The 13,765-nt window shown below is 51.7% G+C and overlaps 4 non-coding genes across 4 annotated transcripts; all 4 read right to left on the bottom strand.

Moving 5' to 3' along the window:
* Positions 1-9,305: 9,305 nt before the first annotated feature.
* Positions 9,306-9,387, bottom strand: trnal-aag (transfer RNA leucine (anticodon AAG)). Its single transcript has one exon. It is a non-coding gene; the product is annotated as a tRNA-Leu (tRNA).
* Positions 9,388-9,963: 576 nt separating this feature from the next.
* On the bottom strand, positions 9,964-10,035 carry trnae-uuc (transfer RNA glutamic acid (anticodon UUC)). The gene has a single exon. It is a non-coding gene; the product is annotated as a tRNA-Glu (tRNA).
* Positions 10,036-11,764: 1,729 nt separating this feature from the next.
* On the bottom strand, positions 11,765-11,838 carry trnan-guu (transfer RNA asparagine (anticodon GUU)). Its single transcript has one exon. It is a non-coding gene; the product is annotated as a tRNA-Asn (tRNA).
* Positions 11,839-13,063: 1,225 nt separating this feature from the next.
* trnal-uaa (transfer RNA leucine (anticodon UAA)) lies at positions 13,064-13,142 on the bottom strand. The gene has a single exon. It is a non-coding gene; the product is annotated as a tRNA-Leu (tRNA).
* Positions 13,143-13,765: the final 623 nt, after the last annotated feature.

Below are 13,765 nucleotides of genomic sequence, written 5' to 3'. Positions count from 1 at the left end.
TTTGCTCTGGTTATGGAGCCTCTGGCAGAGGCGGTGCGGACCCATGGGGGGATATGTGGTCTGACCATTGGGGAGAGACAACACAAGATTTCTTTATATGCTGACGACGTGCTCATATTTCTATCTCAGCCTGAGGACTCTATCCCGCATCTCATAGAGACCATTAACAGGTTTGGGGACTTTTCGGGCTATAAAATCAATTTCAACAAATCTGAGGTCATGCCACTAGGCACATTAAAACGTCAACCATCTATACCTGCTGGCTTGATATAGAAAGCTCTATGTCCAGGTTCCCTTTAAAAAACTTACTTTTTTTGGGAAAAAACTATACTTTAAAAACGTACTGCAGTAACCCCATTACTATTAACACTGTGAGGGCATGGCAAATGGTCCAAAAACTTGAGGACAGGTTCCAAATTATATCTCCTCTTACACCTATTTGTGATAACCCGATGTTTCTACCTGGCGCCATGGACTCTGGCTTCAAAATATGGTCAATAAAGGGAATTCGTACGCTTTCTGACTTGATGGAAGGTAACACATTATTATCATTCTCCCAACTATTGGATAAATATGATATTGGGAGGCAGGATTTTTTTCGTTATTTGCAAATAAGAGATTTCATACAGAAAAAAACCGCACTCGATGTGGACCAAACAATTTCAGTGTGTGAAAAACAGCTTTTTTCCCCCAGGGTAAAAACTTCAAAGTCTTTTACAACTTGCTGAAAGAGCACCCCTCACCAAATACATTTCACCTAAAAGAAGTTTGGGAAAAGGAATTGCAGTGGGCAATAAATCAGGAGGGATGGGATGAGGTTTGGAAGAATGTAAAGTCTTTAAGTATCTGCAATCGGGTTAAGTCCATACAATTTAAAATTTTACACCGTGCGCACATTTCTCCTTCTCAGCGAAGTAAATTCAATGCAAGCCTCTCACCATTTTGTCTAAAATGTAGAGTGGATATTGGTAGTCTTACACATTGTTACTGGTCCTGCAGGGAAATTCAACATTTTTGGCATATAATAAAATGTGAATTAGATAAGATTTTCTCTGTTTGCACACAATTTAACCCATTGTATTTACTACTTGGTTTAACCGACGCCGGTATTACTGGTAATTATCAGCATCAACTCTACAGAATGCTTACTTTTTGTGCAAGAAAATGTGTGGTATTGAATTGGATTTCTGACAAAGTACCAAGTAAATCACAATGGCTAAATATAGTACTGGACTTTATATCTCTGGACTACTTGACGAGCAAACTGCACGATAAAGAAAATAACTTTTATAAAGTTTGGGAACCTTTTACTTCTTATGTAGGTTTTGAAACTTCGGTTCTTCTTCGGAGAGGATTTGTAATTTGAGGATGACCGAATTGTAAACATCTGAAATGTTTTGGTATAGACCATTTGTTTTCCATTGCTGTCTTTTTTTTTTCCTTCTTTTCTCTTTGGTAGGTATGTATATGTGTGTATGTGTACGCATATGCTCGTATATAGGTATGTAACTCTAAGAGCTGGATTGTTCTCTTGTTCTTGTCTTGTATTGCATTTGTTTGTCAAAACGTTGAAAACCAATAAATATAATTAAAAAAAACAAAAAAACCTAAAATTCATAAATTTAAATCATAAAATTTTAAACTCAGGTTATTTTTGTTAATAGAAACTCATTTCTGATAAAGAAACTTAACATGTAAACTTTCAAGTGTTGATCCCAAAGTGATCACCTTTTTGTGCAATTGTTTTAGTTTGGAGGCATGCATAAAGTAATGGCAAAAAGAAACAGTTGTGCTTCCAGGCAGATTAAATCATTCATAGCTTAGAATTTATCAGAGAAGTATGGTAAAATTGGTTCAGTTTAATATCACCACAGATATAAGTAGGTACATGCAGAAACATGTCAAAGGCACATCAGGTTGACAAGGTAACAGGCGTCAGGTTGGCGGCCTGGTCGCCCAGCGTCAGGTTGGCGGCCTGGTCGCCCAGCGTCAGGTTGGCGGCCTGGTCGCCCAGCGTCTGGTTGGCGGCCTGGTCGCCCAGCGTCTGGTTGGCGGCCTGGTCGCCCAGCGTCTGGTTGGCGGCCTGGTCGCCCAGCGTCTGGTTGGCGGCCTGGTCGCCCAGCGTCTGGTTGGCAGCCTGGTCGCCCAGCGTCTGGTTGGCAGCCTGGTCGCCCAGCGTCTGGTTGGCAGCCTGGTCGCCCAGCGTCTGGTTGGCAGCCTGGTCGCCCAGCGTCTGGTTGGCAGCCTGGTCGCCCAGCGTCTGGTTGGCAGCCTGGTCGCCCAGCGTCTGGTTGGCAGCCTGGTCGCCCAGCGTCTGGTTGGCAGCCTGGTCGCCCAGCGTCTGGTTGGCAGCCTGGTCGCCCAGCGTCTGGTTGGCAGCCTGGTCGCCCAGCGTCTGGTTGGCAGCCTGGTCGCCCAGCGTCTGGTTGGCAGCCTGGTCGCCCAGCGTCTGGTTGGCAGCCTGGTCGCCCAGCGTCTGGTTGGCAGCCTGGTCGCCCAGCGTCTGGTTGGCAGCCTGGTCGCCCAGCGTCTGGTTGGCAGCCTGGTCGCCCAGCGTCTGGTTGGCAGCCTGGTCGCCCAGCGTCTGGTTGGCAGCCTGGTCGCCCAGCGTCTGGTTGGCAGCCTGGTCGCCCAGCGTCTGGTTGGCAGCCTGGTCGCCCAGCGTCTGGTTGGCAGCCTGGTCGCCCAGCGTCTGGTTGGCAGCCTGGTCGCCCAGCGTCTGGTTGGCAGCCTGGTCGCCCAGCGTCTGGTTGGCAGCCTGGTCGCCCAGCGTCTGGTTGGCAGCCTGGTCGCCCAGCGTCTGGTTGGCAGCCTGGTCGCCCAGCGTCTGGTTGGCAGCCTGGTCGCCCAGCGTCTGGTTGGCAGCCTGGTCGCCCAGCGTCTGGTTGGCAGCCTGGTCGCCCAGCGTCTGGTTGGCAGCCTGGTCGCCCAGCGTCTGGTTGGCAGCCTGGTCGCCCAGCGTCTGGTTGGCAGCCTGGTCGCCCAGCGTCTGGTTGGCAGCCTGGTCGCCCAGCGTCTGGTTGGCAGCCTGGTCGCCCAGCGTCTGGTTGGCAGCCTGGTCGCCCAGCGTCTGGTTGGCAGCCTGGTCGCCCAGCGTCTGGTTGGCAGCCTGGTCGCCCAGCGTCTGGTTGGCAGCCTGGTCGCCCAGCGTCTGGTTGGCAGCCTGGTCGCCCAGCGTCTGGTTGGCAGCCTGGTCGCCCAGCGTCTGGTTGGCAGCCTGGTCGCCCAGCGTCTGGTTGGCAGCCTGGTCGCCCAGCGTCTGGTTGGCAGCCTGGTCGCCCAGCGTCTGGTTGGCAGCCTGGTCGCCCAGCGTCTGGTTGGCAGCCTGGTCGCCCAGCGTCTGGTTGGCAGCCTGGTCGCCCAGCGTCTGGTTGGCAGCCTGGTCGCCCAGCGTCTGGTTGGCAGCCTGGTCGCCCAGCGTCTGGTTGGCAGCCTGGTCGCCCAGCGTCTGGTTGGCAGCCTGGTCGCCCAGCGTCTGGTTGGCAGCCTGGTCGCCCAGCGTCTGGTTGGCAGCCTGGTCGCCCAGCGTCTGGTTGGCAGCCTGGTCGCCCAGCGTCTGGTTGGCAGCCTGGTCGCCCAGCGTCTGGTTGGCAGCCTGGTCGCCCAGCGTCTGGTTGGCAGCCTGGTCGCCCAGCGTCTGGTTGGCAGCCTGGTCGCCCAGCGTCTGGTTGGCAGCCTGGTCGCCCAGCGTCTGGTTGGCAGCCTGGTCGCCCAGCGTCTGGTTGGCAGCCTGGTCGCCCAGCGTCTGGTTGGCAGCCTGGTCGCCCAGCGTCTGGTTGGCAGCCTGGTCGCCCAGCGTCTGGTTGGCAGCCTGGTCGCCCAGCGTCTGGTTGGCAGCCTGGTCGCCCAGCGTCTGGTTGGCAGCCTGGTCGCCCAGCGTCTGGTTGGCAGCCTGGTCGCCCAGCGTCTGGTTGGCAGCCTGGTCGCCCAGCGTCTGGTTGGCAGCCTGGTCGCCCAGCGTCTGGTTGGCAGCCTGGTCGCCCAGCGTCTGGTTGGCAGCCTGGTCGCCCAGCGTCTGGTTGGCAGCCTGGTCGCCCAGCGTCTGGTTGGCAGCCTGGTCGCCCAGCGTCTGGTTGGCAGCCTGGTCGCCCAGCGTCTGGTTGGCAGCCTGGTCGCCCAGCGTCTGGTTGGCAGCCTGGTCGCCCAGCGTCTGGTTGGCAGCCTGGTCGCCCAGCGTCTGGTTGGCAGCCTGGTCGCCCAGCGTCTGGTTGGCAGCCTGGTCGCCCAGCGTCTGGTTGGCAGCCTGGTCGCCCAGCGTCTGGTTGGCAGCCTGGTCGCCCAGCGTCTGGTTGGCAGCCTGGTCGCCCAGCGTCTGGTTGGCAGCCTGGTCGCCCAGCGTCTGGTTGGCAGCCTGGTCGCCCAGCGTCTGGTTGGCAGCCTGGTCGCCCAGCGTCTGGTTGGCAGCCTGGTCGCCCAGCGTCTGGTTGGCAGCCTGGTCGCCCAGCGTCTGGTTGGCAGCCTGGTCGCCCAGCGTCTGGTTGGCAGCCTGGTCGCCCAGCGTCTGGTTGGCAGCCTGGTCGCCCAGCGTCTGGTTGGCAGCCTGGTCGCCCAGCGTCTGGTTGGCAGCCTGGTCGCCCAGCGTCTGGTTGGCAGCCTGGTCGCCCAGCGTCTGGTTGGCAGCCTGGTCGCCCAGCGTCTGGTTGGCAGCCTGGTCGCCCAGCGTCTGGTTGGCAGCCTGGTCGCCCAGCGTCTGGTTGGCAGCCTGGTCGCCCAGCGTCTGGTTGGCAGCCTGGTCGCCCAGCGTCTGGTTGGCAGCCCTGGTCGCCAGCGTCTGGTTGGCAGCCTGGTCGCCCAGCGTCTGGTTGGCAGCCTGGTCGCCCAGCGTCTGGTTGGCAGCCTGGTCGCCCAGCGTCTGGTTGGCAGCCTGGTCGCCCAGCGTCTGGTTGGCAGCCTGGTCGCCCAGCGTCTGGTTGGCAGCCTGGTCGCCCAGCGTCTGGTTGGCAGCCTGGTCGCCCAGCGTCTGGTTGGCAGCCTGGTCGCCCAGCGTCTGGTTGGCAGCCTGGTCGCCCAGCGTCTGGTTGGCAGCCTGGTCGCCCAGCGTCTGGTTGGCAGCCTGGTCGCCCAGCGTCTGGTTGGCAGCCTGGTCGCCCAGCGTCTGGTTGGCAGCCTGGTCGCCCAGCGTCTGGTTGGCAGCCTGGTCGCCCAGCGTCTGGTTGGCAGCCTGGTCGCCCAGCGTCTGGTTGGCAGCCTGGTCGCCCAGCGTCTGGTTGGCAGCCTGGTCGCCCAGCGTCTGGTTGGCAGCCTGGTCGCCCAGCGTCTGGTTGGCAGCCTGGTCGCCCAGCGTCTGGTTGGCAGCCTGGTCGCCCAGCGTCTGGTTGGCAGCCTGGTCGCCCAGCGTCTGGTTGGCAGCCTGGTCGCCCAGCGTCTGGTTGGCAGCCTGGTCGCCCAGCGTCTGGTTGGCAGCCTGGTCGCCCAGCGTCTGGTTGGCAGCCTGGTCGCCCAGCGTCTGGTTGGCAGCCTGGTCGCCCAGCGTCTGGTTGGCAGCCTGGTCGCCCAGCGTCTGGTTGGCAGCCTGGTCGCCCAGCGTCTGGTTGGCAGCCTGGTCGCCCAGCGTCTGGTTGGCAGCCTGGTCGCCCAGCGTCTGGTTGGCAGCCTGGTCGCCCAGCGTCTGGTTGGCAGCCTGGTCGCCCAGCGTCTGGTTGGCAGCCTGGTCGCCCAGCGTCTGGTTGGCAGCCTGGTCGCCCAGCGTCTGGTTGGCAGCCTGGTCGCCCAGCGTCTGGTTGGCAGCCTGGTCGCCCAGCGTCTGGTTGGCAGCCTGGTCGCCCAGCGTCTGGTTGGCAGCCTGGTCGCCCAGCGTCTGGTTGGCAGCCTGGTCGCCCAGCGTCTGGTTGGCAGCCTGGTCGCCCAGCGTCTGGTTGGCAGCCTGGTCGCCCAGCGTCTGGTTGGCAGCCTGGTCGCCCAGCGTCTGGTTGGCAGCCTGGTCGCCCAGCGTCTGGTTGGCAGCCTGGTCGCCCAGCGTCTGGTTGGCAGCCTGGTCGCCCAGCGTCTGGTTGGCAGCCTGGTCGCCCAGCGTCTGGTTGGCAGCCTGGTCGCCCAGCGTCTGGTTGGCAGCCTGGTCGCCCAGCGTCTGGTTGGCAGCCTGGTCGCCCAGCGTCTGGTTGGCAGCCTGGTCGCCCAGCGTCTGGTTGGCAGCCTGGTCGCCCAGCGTCTGGTTGGCAGCCTGGTCGCCCAGCGTCTGGTTGGCAGCCTGGTCGCCCAGCGTCTGGTTGGCAGCCTGGTCGCCCAGCGTCTGGTTGGCAGCCTGGTCGCCCAGCGTCTGGTTGGCAGCCTGGTCGCCCAGCGTCTGGTTGGCAGCCTGGTCGCCCAGCGTCTGGTTGGCAGCCTGGTCGCCCAGCGTCTGGTTGGCAGCCTGGTCGCCCAGCGTCTGGTTGGCAGCCTGGTCGCCCAGCGTCTGGTTGGCAGCCTGGTCGCCCAGCGTCTGGTTGGCAGCCTGGTCGCCCAGCGTCTGGTTGGCAGCCTGGTCGCCCAGCGTCTGGTTGGCAGCCTGGTCGCCCAGCGTCTGGTTGGCAGCCTGGTCGCCCAGCGTCTGGTTGGCAGCCTGGTCGCCCAGCGTCTGGTTGGCAGCCTGGTCGCCCAGCGTCTGGTTGGCAGCCTGGTCGCCCAGCGTCTGGTTGGCAGCCTGGTCGCCCAGCGTCTGGTTGGCAGCCTGGTCGCCCAGCGTCTGGTTGGCAGCCTGGTCGCCCAGCGTCTGGTTGGCAGCCTGGTCGCCCAGCGTCTGGTTGGCAGCCTGGTCGCCCAGCGTCTGGTTGGCAGCCTGGTCGCCCAGCGTCTGGTTGGCAGCCTGGTCGCCCAGCGTCTGGTTGGCAGCCTGGTCGCCCAGCGTCTGGTTGGCAGCCTGGTCGCCCAGCGTCTGGTTGGCAGCCTGGTCGCCCAGCGTCTGGTTGGCAGCCTGGTCGCCCAGCGTCTGGTTGGCAGCCTGGTCGCCCAGCGTCTGGTTGGCAGCCTGGTCGCCCAGCGTCTGGTTGGCAGCCTGGTCGCCCAGCGTCTGGTTGGCAGCCTGGTCGCCCAGCGTCTGGTTGGCAGCCTGGTCGCCCAGCGTCTGGTTGGCAGCCTGGTCGCCCAGCGTCTGGTTGGCAGCCTGGTCGCCCAGCGTCTGGTTGGCAGCCTGGTCGCCCAGCGTCTGGTTGGCAGCCTGGTCGCCCAGCGTCTGGTTGGCAGCCTGGTCGCCCAGCGTCTGGTTGGCAGCCTGGTCGCCCAGCGTCTGGTTGGCAGCCTGGTCGCCCAGCGTCTGGTTGGCAGCCTGGTCGCCCAGCGTCTGGTTGGCAGCCTGGTCGCCCAGCGTCTGGTTGGCAGCCTGGTCGCCCAGCGTCTGGTTGGCAGCCTGGTCGCCCAGCGTCTGGTTGGCAGCCTGGTCGCCCAGCGTCTGGTTGGCAGCCTGGTCGCCCAGCGTCTGGTTGGCAGCCTGGTCGCCCAGCGTCTGGTTGGTTTCGAGCCGTTTGGGTCCGTTCAGGGGCAATTGAACATCTGCAAGTTTTTGAATAGCTGCCTCAGCTTCCACTTCATTGGTTTCCAGTTGTGCTGAAAAATATGAAGAAATCGTTAAGTCCCAACTACCCTTTACAATAATACTGTAAAGAATTTACCATTAAGGCTTCTTCGTTTTTTATTAAAAAGCAAAGCAAGTATTAAGACTTCCCTTTTAAGACTTTATAGCCCCAAAAGACTTCATTGGTAATTAGGCCAGTTAAGTTTGCTTACAACATTACAGAATCTGAATTGAGATTAAGCTAGCACAGCAGTTGTGTTCATGTGCTGCATTCACTTGGTTTGGGAAATTCCACGATCTATACAAAGCTACCTTAGCTATTCTGTTGCTTTTGAGAGCAAATAGCCACACAATATAAAAAGAGTTTAATCTTAATTTATTTTTCATGTAACTGTTGGACACTTGCAATATTAGACAATACGGTGTGAGTGATGTGGCTATAGGCCGAAGTTGAGTAAGCACCAATTGTTGTATTCAATAAACACATGAATGTCTGATTAATTAAGCCAGCTTTATACCCACATTGTATGGTCAAAATAGTTTAAACATGGGTTGGAATCCCCATTCCAAAAGCCAGACAACTTAACCTTATTTACTACATTGTGCCACAAAGAACCTCAGCTGTAAAAACAGTTGCGGCATTTTCCCATTATGGTTTCACAGAACCTGCTCACCTTCTTTAGCAGCTTGGATCAACTTGGACTCCATTGACTGGAGAAGTGCGAAGGCCCTCTTCATGGAGAGATCATTGGGAGACACATCTGTGGCAGAAAATAAATTCAGTTAGTGTCCGTAAGTAGCTCTTGAAAGAGTCTGTCACTAACGTTCTTACCTCTAATCATTCTCCTCTGCAGCTCATCATCATGTCTTTCATTTGTGCCGCCAACTGGCAAACTCAAGCCTAAGGACAATGCAACTGCTGTTAATCAAATGTTTCTGCTATTTGACGGCACATATCATGAACTTGTTCCAGCTAAATTTCACTTCAGTAATTGTGTAATTTACCCTACTCTTTACATTTGTTATACTCCACTACATATTTGAATACAAGCTTGAAACAGAAGAAATGTAACAACCTTTGTTAATCCAAACAGTCAGCACACAAACAACAAAGACCCAAACAGCTGCCATCACTCCAGTCACCAAGAGAAACTGGTTCCTGTGCTACATGCCAGGTAAAAACCCATCATGCAGGTAGCACAGCTGTTGCTGATCAGCTCTGATTGGCTCTCTCTGCAGAGTCAGTGCTAGTTGAGATTCAGCCCATGAAAAATGGGAATTTGGAAGCAAGGGACATGTACAGACTATATTGTAAAGAGAGAGGGAGTTGTGTTTTTTACAAGAAAGAAAGTCAATGATGTTTGTCTGAACTCTGTTAGACTTTTTTTGTAAATTTGCGTTAACTTACTGGCAACGTGGTGTAACTTCCTGATTACAGTATCATAACTGTACATTTTTTTACAGTATAATACCCTTACTGTAACTTAGTTTTACAATAGTAAAAATATCCTTGGTTTTACTGTTTAAAGAACTCCACAGTGGCAAAGCCCCAGGGATTGATTAAATTCGTTGAGAAATATTGTAAGGAGAGGCTGTCTTGGTTGACATACCTCTTTAACATTGCGTGGAGATCTGTGGCAGTGCCTAAGGAGTGGCAGACCAGGGTGTTGCTCCCCTCTTCAAGAAGAATTGCACCTGCCCATTACAGGAGTATCACTATGCTCAGGCTCCTTGGTAAACTCTACTCCAAGGTGCTGGAAAGTCAAGTCTAGCCAATCCTCAGCAAGGAGTGTACCAATGTATGTAATATTTCAGGAGTTGGCAGTGGTGGGATTTGAACCCACGCCTCCAGAGAGACTGGAGCCTTAATCCAGCGCCTTAGACCGCTCGGCCACACTACCTGCAAATACCACTTCCCCAAATCGTGACAAACACAAGGACGTAACTAACGGTATGCTTGTCAATGTTATTGGAACAAAACGTTTGCAAGGGAAAAGCCAATACTTACATACTGAAAAATGTTATCACTCTTTGTCATTTTTCTCTGGCATTGTTGATTTTAGAATATTGTAACTAATAAGTAGGTTTAGGTCTGTGTGAATATGGGCTGAGCATTTACCTGGGCTGAATTTGTGAACTTCTTCTTTTGCATATTCACTGTAAAGAGCCATTACTCCTCCAACTGCCAACTATTGTTCCAGAGACAATAGGATATACAGTTTTAGATTGCAAGGTAACTGTCCAAGACCAAAGACTTCACTGAATACCTCAAGGGATCAAAACAGTTTGTCAAAATGGGAAAGGTCAGGTTTTTTGATTAGAAATTCGAGCACAGTTGTTATGTACCATTCAAAAACAAAAGTACAATCATGAAAACACATATAACTTAGATTACCTAACTACAGCTCTGAGTCAATACAGGCCAATGTCAGAGATCGTACAGATCTTTCTTCAGACCTTCACCGGCTAAATACCAATTCCCATACTGGGAGTTGAACCCGGGACACCTGGGTGAAAACCAGGTATCCTAACCGCTAGACCATATGGGACAGACCACATATTAATAACAGGGATTTCATGAATCAATTCATAGTCTGGCTGGAAACAGGCCTTCTCTTGAACATGAAGAAGCTTCTTAAGTAAGTTTTATCTTGAAGCTTTTGAGTGTTCTTTAGGTTTTTATCTGCTTTAACTATTACCGGACAGCGGGGGCACGGAGCAGAGCAGAGCGCCGTTAGGGAGGAATCCTCCTCCGGTTCAGCTCCATTTGAAGTGGCGGTAAAAAACTTAACGTTGTAACTTTATGACGAATAGAAATGTTGACAGGTTGATTTCTGTTAATAACAAACACAACTATAGTCAATAGAAAAAGAAAATATATATATGAAAAGCCGTCTTGGTTCATCTTTCCACTGTTCCTACAATCACCACTCTGGTCTGGTTGGAAACTAAAGGATCTAAACTAAAAGGATGTTCCTCTTTAACTAAAAGGTCTATCTCTGTAGGGATCCATCCCATAATGTTGTCACACACTTAGAATAAAATCTGAGTCTGTCAGCAGCAACAAACAACCTTTAGTGGATGCTGACTTTACCTTTAAATTAGGAGTTTAAATAGAGACACAACAGGAAGAATAAATCCATCAAATCAAGTCCCCAATAATCAGCATGTGGCCTTGTTTTATTTCAGGTAGTCAGCATTTATTGTGACAGAGACTGGGACTCCAGGTTAATAAGATTCTCACGCAAGTATCAAGATATGAATTCAGTGTGATTTTGTGAGAATTCCGTGAATATTGCCATTCAATTAGATTCATTTGGTATTGATGATGCAAAAATAATAACTAACTCCAGTGAAATTATTAAAATTTATTGAGGACTAGATTAGGACTGGATTAAAGCTGATTCTGGTTTCCAATTGGTCCCAGGTGTGTCTGTTAAAACACAGACGGATACAACTTCTCTCTGTTGATGCTTTATTACAATCAAGCATCAGGATAAACATGGGGGGGGGGGGGGGTAGCTCTGCTATGGCTGTGTGTGTGGTAATAAAATAAATAAATAACAAGGAATCATATGCTAGTAAATAATAACAATGAACCCACTATTAATTACATTATCTTAATGAGCAAGGACATTTAACAATCGCCATTATATCGAATCAACAGCCAGGTGTAACCTAGGTAACAGTAGAAGAACGTAAACAAGCTAACTTTTAATGTACCAGAACTACAGACCAACACAACAACAGGCTTACATGAACTGACAACATCAGTTATATGACTTACAGTTCTCAAAGACGCACATGATCTCAGCTGATTATCCTCCAGACAGCTAGTCTCTTTTTCTTTACTCTCACTTTTGTCTCCGTGTGCCGTGCGCGCCTGCTCATGGTGTGAGGTGCATGTCCGCGCTATTCTCCGACATGGACTCACAATTACACCTGATAGACGACCTTTAGTACAAAACTAAAGTAACAAGCCAATTTTGTAAAATGTAGGGAGTAGAAAGTACCGATATTCGAGTAGAAGTAAAAAGTCGCCCAAAAAATAAATAGTAAAGTAAAAATACCAGAAAATTCAACTGGAGTACAGTAATGAAGTATTTGTGTTTTGTTACTTCACATCTCTGATGACCGTAAAGATTAATATGTACATGGTTTGCAGAACTGTACCTTCTAATAGAGGTAAGGCCACTTGGGTTATCTTTGGGCTGCTCTATGGTCTTCTGCAAAATGATAAATCCCGAGTTGGCTCACTCCGGATATTTAAGCAACAAACGTCCCTGGGTGGACTTGAACCACCATCCTTTCGGTTAACAGCCGACTGCGCTGACCTATTGCGCCACAGAGACTGCGCAACCTTGATGTGTTTATGAATGGGAGTTCGATCTTTAAGCCATAAACATTTGCTTTATGGCTTTTTGAGGTTGAGCTGCACATTATGCTTATCAGGCTATTTTCCTGTTACTTAGAAATTGGGGAAGCTGACTCATGTGGAAATGTAGAAGCTGGACGTGCATTGCATTTTTCTTACATGTCAATTGGATTCTGACTTTGAATTCAAATATTTGGCATCCAAGAAAATTCTGGAACTGATGATGCTCAGTCATTTTGCTGGTGGTTTCTTGGTCACAGCAACCAGCTTGATCATTGACATACAGTTGCACGCCACCTATCACTAAACTGTTGGGTGGGGCCTTATGTATTTGCTTGTATTACATAAAGTGACCTGCATACCAATGACTGCAAAGATTAATATGTACATGGTTTGCAGAACTGTACCTTCTGATATAGGCCGCTTGGGTTATCTTTGCGCTCATAGATCCTAGAGTTGGATTACTCCAGTTTATTCAAGCAACAATCGTCTTTGGGTGGACTTGAACCACCATCCTTTCACTTAACAGCCGACTGCGCTGATCTATTGCGCCACAGAGACTGCGCCTGGCTGATGTTTTATGAGCGCCAGCTTGATCTTTAAGCCACAGAGCATTTAATTTATGGCTTTTTGAGTTGAGCTGCACATGTATGCTTATCAGGCTATTTTCCTGTTACTCAGAAATTGGAGAAGCTGCCTCTATGGTCTTCTGCAGAAGGATAAATCCAGAGTTGGCTCACTCCAGGGAGCTCGATCTTTAAGCCACAAGCATTTGCTTTATGTGAGCTTTGCTAACTGTGAGAAACTGTCACAAACGCAGATGCCGAGGTGAGCAGCGGCGTCTAGAAGCTGAGGAACAGGTATTGCGGGTGGTGGAAATGTCTATGTCTGTGGATCCTCATGGAGGCAGTAATTGATTGTTATTTCCCTTATTTGTGCGATATAACAGAGATCTAATGTTTATCAAACGGGTTGGGAGAGTAACCTTTCTGGTACTTCCGAAAATAAAGCAAGTAACGTCACTCAAAAGAAAGTTACTGGCTGGGAAACCAAAGCCATATCAACTGCAACACATCTGGGCATTGAGAATGAAAATAAATGCTCAGTGGCCTTCAGTAACTATTTGATATTATAGTATTGTCCAGGAGGCACATCTGCCGTTTGTCATAATGAGATGTGTGACCACAATAAAGAGCCCCTCTCGTTGTTGGCAGGATTCGAACCTGCGAGGGGAGACCCAATGGATTTAGTCCATCGCCTTAACCACTCGGCCACAAAAACCTGGAAAATAGTGTAATACTGATTTGCACTATATTTACACTGACTCACGAAAAAAACACGTAAAATTAAAAAACACTGCATAAACTTTGTACCGTGTGTTTATTTAAATATGGGTACACTTTACAGTAGGTGTATACTTTACTGCAAATTAAACTGAGATGTCAGGGTTCAATCTCCACCTGTGAAAAAATGCTGCTTCTTAGCGGATTACGTCTGGCCATGTCGTAAATAGTAGGGGCGAGGACTCAAAACCGAGAATATATGGGGCGTGATATTTTAATTGTTGTGATTGTGTGTGCCTTTAATATCACACATGTTGATATAATGAAAGAAACTGCCTAGCAAACTCTCGAAGGTTCCATGGTGTAATGGTTAGCACTCTGGACTCTGAATCAGCGATCTGAGTTCAAATCTCGGTGGAACCTGTTTTAAGCCACAGCATAGGTGAAAAACATCAACTTTCAACTTTCCACATCTAGTTTAAAGTAAGCTATGTTGGTGGGGCATGTTGAGGAGTAACCTGGTTGTAATGTAATCTGAAGGAGCTCCAAATTTGACAGTAGTATTGACTGGAAGTGATAGGCTTTGAGTTGCCATGGGGGAAACAAACTTTGTATTCAGTC

The sequence above is a fragment of the Etheostoma spectabile genome, unplaced genomic scaffold, assembly GCF_008692095.1.
Source record: "Etheostoma spectabile isolate EspeVRDwgs_2016 unplaced genomic scaffold, UIUC_Espe_1.0 scaffold00018646, whole genome shotgun sequence".
Taxonomy (NCBI): domain Eukaryota; kingdom Metazoa; phylum Chordata; class Actinopteri; order Perciformes; family Percidae; genus Etheostoma; species Etheostoma spectabile.
Note: the sequence above shows the minus strand (reverse complement) of the source record. Positions and strands in the feature narration are given on the sequence as shown.